At 38.9% G+C, this 7,101-nt stretch overlaps 1 pseudogene; it reads right to left on the bottom strand.

Annotated features, from left to right (window-relative positions):
• Positions 1 to 5,457: 5,457 nt before the first annotated feature.
• On the bottom strand, positions 5,458 to 6,653 carry LOC138146046 (large ribosomal subunit protein uL3 pseudogene; annotated as a pseudogene).
• Between the last annotated feature and the right edge of the window lie 448 nt (positions 6,654 to 7,101).

Below are 7,101 nucleotides of genomic sequence, written 5' to 3'. Positions count from 1 at the left end.
TGTGTTAATATAAATATTAAAAATGCGCCCTTGTCAGGTGATCCCTTTTTGAGGTCTAGGTGTGAATTAGAAACTAAATAAGGATGAATAATGATAGGTCACTGTAATGGCAAGCAAAGGAGTACTTAGCTCCTTGTTTCAGTTATTCAAGTATTTAGCACCTTGTTTCAGGTCTTCAAGTACCTTTGAGCCTCACCTGTGTGATTATATCTAGTCTTTGTTAGAAACAAAACCTGTGAAGCCCACATTGGGAGGAACTTGCCTAAAGACCATATAAAAACAGGAACACAAGCTGGGACCAAGCTGAGCTCGGGAGAAGGATGGCTGTGGTGCCCACACTTTGTCTGTGTTGCTGTTACTTTGTCAGACCTGTTTGCTGATAGAGAATATTGCTGCTGTTACAGAAGCCCTGGGAAGTTACTGCTGGTTCAGAAGCCCTGAAGGAGGACTTTCTTGTTCTCTGTTTACAGAAGTCCTTGTAATAAGAATGTAAATTTTAAAGATCTTCCCTGCCCCTAGGCTAATGTGCACCTGAAGCCTGGGGTGGGGGAGGCTTGTTTTTCAGTAGATACTTCTTGATTGGCCAGTGAGTCAATAAGGTTGTTACATTCTCTGAGCCAGGAGAAGGCTATATAAGCCCTGATGTGTAGCTTTGATTTGGGGACTCACTTTGAGAAGTGTTCTGTGATTTGATCTGAATTCTGGGAAGCCGTTGTTGAGAGTCCCCCGGCTTTGAAAAACCCAGAATGTGGAAACCCAGATGTTGACTGGGTATGGATGTAATGGTTGGACAGTTTGGAAATCTGTCTACTTGATGTTTCTGTCTTGATAATTATGCCTGTATATTTTGAGGTTCAGGGTGCTGACCTTTTCTCCTGAACAAGGTAAACGATATATGTCTGACTGATTAAAGTAAGCTTGTTAACCCATTTTGAGTTGCTTTCCTTTAATAAAGCAGATCCAAGAACCTGTGGTAGCTGCAAACCCTGAGGACGCTTGGGGTGCTTGCTGCTACAGTCCTGAAGGAGGGTTTTACTGAAGTTTTTAGAGATCCTGGGACTTTACTGATGATTTGTGTTGATTTCTCTGACAGAGACCCTGTTTGTGGGTCTGTGTTGATTTCACAGGAAGAAAGTGAATTGAGGATGATGCTGGCAATGTGCATGAATGTTGTGGCTCTGCTAAACTTAATTTGTATAACTGGACTAGGAGCTGAACCAGGCGCTGGACCAGGAGTTGGACAAGGAGCTGGGAGCTGCCTACCTGTGAATCCAGGTGATGGCTGGGTGAATTCAAACAAGAGCTGAGAGCATGGAACAGGGACCATGGAGTTTGGGAGTCAGCCTCAGAGTTAAGATGAAAGGACTTTTCCATGTGTACTTAGTGTTGACTGACAAGATCATGATTTACTGTGACCTAGGAGTGGGGGAACTTTGTACTTTGTATCCCTTAAGGATGATTGCTTTGAAGGATAATTGAGTTAAGGACTTAGGGAATTATATCTTTTGTTTCAAACTATGTGGCTACTTTAGTAATAAGTTGTTAGTGTTATATCATTGTGAATGTTGAACTTTGGTTTCTGTGAATGTTTTGCTTTAGTTTATTGTTGAATAAATAAGGAGTTCACTATACTATGTGATCAGAACCTTAAAGCTATTCACTGAAGCAGTCCTCAGGAGAGCTGCTTGTGCTTGAGTTTACAGCCACACTGCTAAGTGATCATTGTTCATTAGTTTCTTGAGTCTAGGAAGCAGACTTGAAGAAAAGTCTAGTTCCTGAGGGAAGGAATAGAGGAGAATAGAAATAGAGCTACAACTATCACAAAGAAAGAAGCCAGGACTCTGGGAGTGAGCCTGTTTGGGATGATCAGGAAAGAGATTGGAATACTGGAACCATTCCATTTTACTGAACCCTACATCACAGCCCTCAACTACAGATCACAAGACAATAATCATGTATATTTTTTCTCCTCTTGAGTTCTTGTATGGGAGAGCAAATCCTTTTTTCTCTGAACATGGACAGGTGTTTATCTGCTGTTAATGACATAATTATATAAAAGAGAATAATGAAGAAGCAATAAGCTGGGAAACATTCCTTGAGAGGAGGTAGTAAAATAGATCAAAGACTGAAGAATTTTGCCACAAGTGTTATCTCTGGCTAGGGGCTCAGAGCTTATAAGAAAAATAAATTCAGATTCTTTGATACTACTTCCTAGAGTAGAGAAGGACTGTTTATACCAGGAAATTCATTTGAGAACTGAGTCATATTAGAGTGAAAGGTAATAGAAGTGGTTGAGTCACACTGATGACCATACTGTCCCTTTAATGTTGCAACATTATTAAGTATTGGTTCATCAAAGATTCAATTTTTTCTTTGCTTTGTGAGTATGAATACTTTTATTTCTATGTTCCTATTTCTTTTAAGAATGACTAACTTAAAAATTTGCTTTATACTTGCTAAGTACCACTTTCTGACAGTATTGTTTATTCTATCATTATGATGTAATATTATGGATTTGGTTTATTTCTATACTGTGGCCTCAATGTTTTAATATGTACTAATAAAAGGGCATTCAAAATTCTTCATAACCTATTCTTCTCCTACCATCCCAAACTTCTTTCACCTTACTTCCCAACAAGTACTCTTCAATCCAGTGAATTTGGCCTCCTGTCTGGACAAGAAACTGTTCTCAGTTCTAGGTATTCTCTCTGAAGTCCCACACCCCCCCTTGACTGGAACATTCCTCATCCTTCTCTCCAACTACTGGCTTCCCCAATTTCTTTTAATTCCCAAATAAGAACCCACCTTCTATAGGAAGCCTTCCTAGCCCCTCTTAATTCCAGTGCTTTCCCTCTGTTACACCTTATTTATTTTTTATATAGTTTGATTTGTATTTATTTATATTTTACCTCTTCCATTATATTGTAAACTCTTTGAGGGCAAGAACTGTGCTTTGCCTCTTCTGTATCCCTGAACTTAGCATAGTACCTGGCACATAGTAAGTGCTTAATAAATGTTTATTGATTTATTGAAAAATCTAATGACCATTAGTGGATTAGTGGATATTTTTACATAAATTGCTTTTAAAATACAATGACATGTATAAGGGGTGTCATATTGATTGCCTTCTAGATGGGTGGGGGGAAAGGGTTGGAAACAGAAGAGAGTTTGGAATTAAAATAGTTTTTTAAACAAATGTTTTTTTTTAATAAAATTATTTAGTAAGTTGTTTTTAACTGGAAATTCTTAGGGATCTCCCAATTTAAAGAGTACTCACCAAAAAAAAGTGATTGATTGAAGATCAATACACTGACGATAAATGTAAAAGGACTGGATGTTTGTAAGACAGTTTGTAGCAAGTTAAAGACTAGAGAGACCACTCATTGATTACTCTGTGAATTACCTAATCTAGATTATTGAAAATTTACTGGATGTATTGCAGAAGACAACAGTTGAGAGCTGTTCCATATAGCATCTGTGATGGAGGATTTGATGAGGAATGTAGAGGCCATAATGAGCAAAGAGACCTCCATACCAAGGAGTTTGAGGGGAGTAATTAAGTCAGGAAAAACACAACTCTTTTACTCCTATAATAGCTTCCTATCTTACATATATAAAATGTATATAACATATACATATTATAACAGCACCTATCTTACAGTGTTCTTATCAATGATAAGATCAAAGATTAAATGAGATAATATTTTTAAATATTTTTATTTAAATTTATGAAAAAATAAATATTTTTTAAAAGTGCTCAATGCATTGCCTAGAACATAGTAGGCACTATATACATGGTTATTTTCATCCCTCCTGCCTAATATTCTGATTTTGAAATATGACGAGAACATCTATCCCCCACCCCAGATTGCAATTTGGTAATTTTAATTACAACTTACTACAATCTGAAAAAAAAACATAATAAAATAGTATAATAATAATATAAAATATAATACTAAATAGTAATATATTAATATAATAAAAATAATAAAATAAATAGTAATAAAATCATGATAGTAAAGAACATAACTTATTATGTACTTGACTTTTAAAATATATTCACAACCATTTCTATTTTAAAGCCAATTTATTCATATAAAATTCGGTAATAGCTATAAAGGGCATTTGTGTTGCTAATGTAGGTTATATGAATGATTATATGTGGTTGTCTAAATTTGGCTTACAAGGAGGTGTGAACAGATACCTCTGGAATCTCATCCAACTCTCTTCAAAGGAGACATTGATACCTGTTTGGAGTGAAGCAGGAGAAGGGAGCCACTAAACTGGCAGCTTAGGTCTTATCAGAGAGGAAGAACTGGACTAGAATTATATGTATCTACTCCCCTAAATATTGTTATTGTAGGGGAAGTGATTTTTATGTTGAAGCTGATCTTCTAGTCACTGTCCCTTAGAAAGGAAGAATTAAAACTTATAACTGAAGCCTTGAGCCTTTCCCATCAAATTCTGGCTATACAAAAAACCACCACAAACAATGAATGGCAAATAAACTTATTTAACCAAACAGGTAGCAAACAGAAATCAGAGAACAGTGTAGATTAGAATATACCAAATAATATGCGCAGTGAATGAGATTTCTAACTGATGAAGAGTTATTTCCACTCAGCCAAAAGAAAGTCCCAATATCCCCAAAGTAAAATCCCCAAAATCTCTAAAGAAGCACTTTGGAAATCAGGGATATATTATCAACTTTCCCTTTCCTGTCTGCCTTCCAAATATTTTGTCTTTCCACAGTTTTCTTTTTTCCCCCAAGAGAGAGTCTAGGCCTATGTGTCTTCTTTTGAAGCAAGGCAGACTCTCTCCTCTTCCATTCTCACCCAACTTTGTACCTTAGCAAACCTTAAGCAGTTTCTCTATGAATGAATAGTTTTATGAAAATGCACTAGTCTTGAGCCCTGAGTTATGCCAAGGGGTATTGTGAGGTTCAAATGTGATACTGGATATAAAGAACTTTGCAAACCTTAAAGTACCATAAAAGTGCCAGTTGCAATAATAATAATAATAATAATAATAATAGTCTCTAGGTCTCCAGTATCATAATGACTTCGTTCTGTGAGCCTTTTCTTACACCCATGAAATACAGGAATGTGCTGGTAATGTATAACAACTGGGATATGGGGGTTGGGGGGTGTGGGGGAATGAATGTGTGAGTGTGGGTACAGACACACATTTTTAAGTCTAATATTCATTAAGACTTTATTAAATCTATCCAATGAACAAAATTATGTATCAAGTCCTGATTTGTAGTGGTTATCCATTTCTGAGGTATACATATTCATAGTGGACATTTAACAATTTCTTTCACAGGCTAGCTTCAGTACACCCCTGGTTATACCTGTTAGGTGCTCCCTCTGCCTCCTTTGTCATTCTTTTTTGTTTTTACTTTTAGCTCTGAAAAATTTATTAAGAATCCACCAGTTCCAAGTTGGTCTGGAAACACTAGGCAGCTTCTTTTTTTGTCACATAGTCTCTTTTGAGTGGTCTCATGAAAGTTTTCTTCTTCCTCCACAGTCTGTAACCAACTGTCGCCAAATTTGGAAGTGGAGTCAATAAACTTCAGGTCAATCTTCTCCAGGGATCAGTGTTTGTTCTGTACCAGCAGAGACTTTCTCAGGGTAAGACCATGCTGCTTGGTCCCAATGACACTGCCTTTCAACATGATAAAGTCATTGATCACTTCACCCTACTGGACAAAGCCTCCCAGAGGGTTGATGCTCTCATTGGACAGATCATAATCAGTGGACACATTGTTTCTGATCAGTTTGCCATCATCTGGTAGCCCTGATCAATCTTGTAGATCTTTTTGCTGATCTTAGTGTGAATGGTGGTAGCCCTTCTGACCAGCTCAAGTCACAGAGAAAGCGATGCAGGCTGGATGTCAAGCTCCAATTCAAGCCACCTTATGCAGGCCTCAGTGGGTTTTTCGGGGCAGTTTCTTTGCATGCCAGCAGCTGGTGACTCCTTTGTAACCCTTGCCCTTGACGTCAATCATCTCATCCTGCCCAAACACAGTGGACATAGCACCTGCTGCTCCAGCTTCTCAGGAGTCCAGTTGAGTTTCTCAGTGGCACTGCTGCCATTCACTTGTATCTCCATCAGGTGAGACTTCTGCCTCACAGGGAGCAGGCACACATGGGTGTGGCCAATGATGCGGATCACCTGGCAGTACTTCTTCATGCTGCTGAAGGCTTTCTCCAGATGCTTTTTGCTGTCATCTTCTACCCACTTCTTGCAGTACTTTGTGAAGGCCTTCTTCTTGGACTTATGACCCATTCTTATAGAATCACCTGTTACACTCATCACTAATGTGCTCAGCAAAAATGGTTTTGAAGCTCCACAGGCCCTCTGGTGTTTGCATATAGCCCACAATACCTACAATGACCATGGGGGGGGCATCTCCACAATGGTGACAACCTCGACCACTTCCTTCTTGTTGATATTGAGCCAGGCTTGTCCACCTCTCAAATGATGTGGGTCATGCCAGCCTTATACCCCAGGAAGGCTGTCAGGTGAATGAGTTTGGTGGGGTCATCTTTGTGGGAAGCTCTTCACCTTTCCCCAGGCCTCCTACTTCTCTTTCAAGGCAAGAAGCCTAGAGACCCATGCCTGGGAGCAGAGAACTTCCTGTGGGACATGCTGCTGCTGTTACATCTGTAGCTGCCACCCAGGTGAGTTAGGAGAGCCTCCTTTGTCATTCTTTAAAATTTCTTTCATCTCTCATAGGAAAGGGTTAGTTTAAGTAGAACTTCTTTGGTCCTTTTTTCTGTCATGTTTGATACTTTATGACCACATTTGGGGTTTTCTTGGCAAAGATACTGGAGTGGTTTGCATTTTTTATAGATGAGGAAACAGAGGCAAACAAGGTTAAGTGACTTGTCCAGGGTCACACAGCTAGTAAATATCTGAGGTCAGGTTTGAATTCAGGAAGATGAATCTTCCTGACTCCAAGCCTAGTACTCTATCTACTGTACCACTTACCTGCCCAATATTAGTAGAACCTAACCCCTAACTCTCCCTTTTCCCTAGCCTCCTAACTAGTGCCAGGAATGCCACCATCCACCACCCTCTCCCCCCCCCCATCTT

Source organism: Petaurus breviceps, unplaced genomic scaffold, assembly GCF_028583685.1.
Source record: "Petaurus breviceps papuanus isolate PSGF00001 unplaced genomic scaffold, PetGlider_PUasm1.0 90752, whole genome shotgun sequence".
Classification (NCBI taxonomy): domain Eukaryota; kingdom Metazoa; phylum Chordata; class Mammalia; order Diprotodontia; family Petauridae; genus Petaurus; species Petaurus breviceps.
Note: the sequence above shows the minus strand (reverse complement) of the source record. Positions and strands in the feature narration are given on the sequence as shown.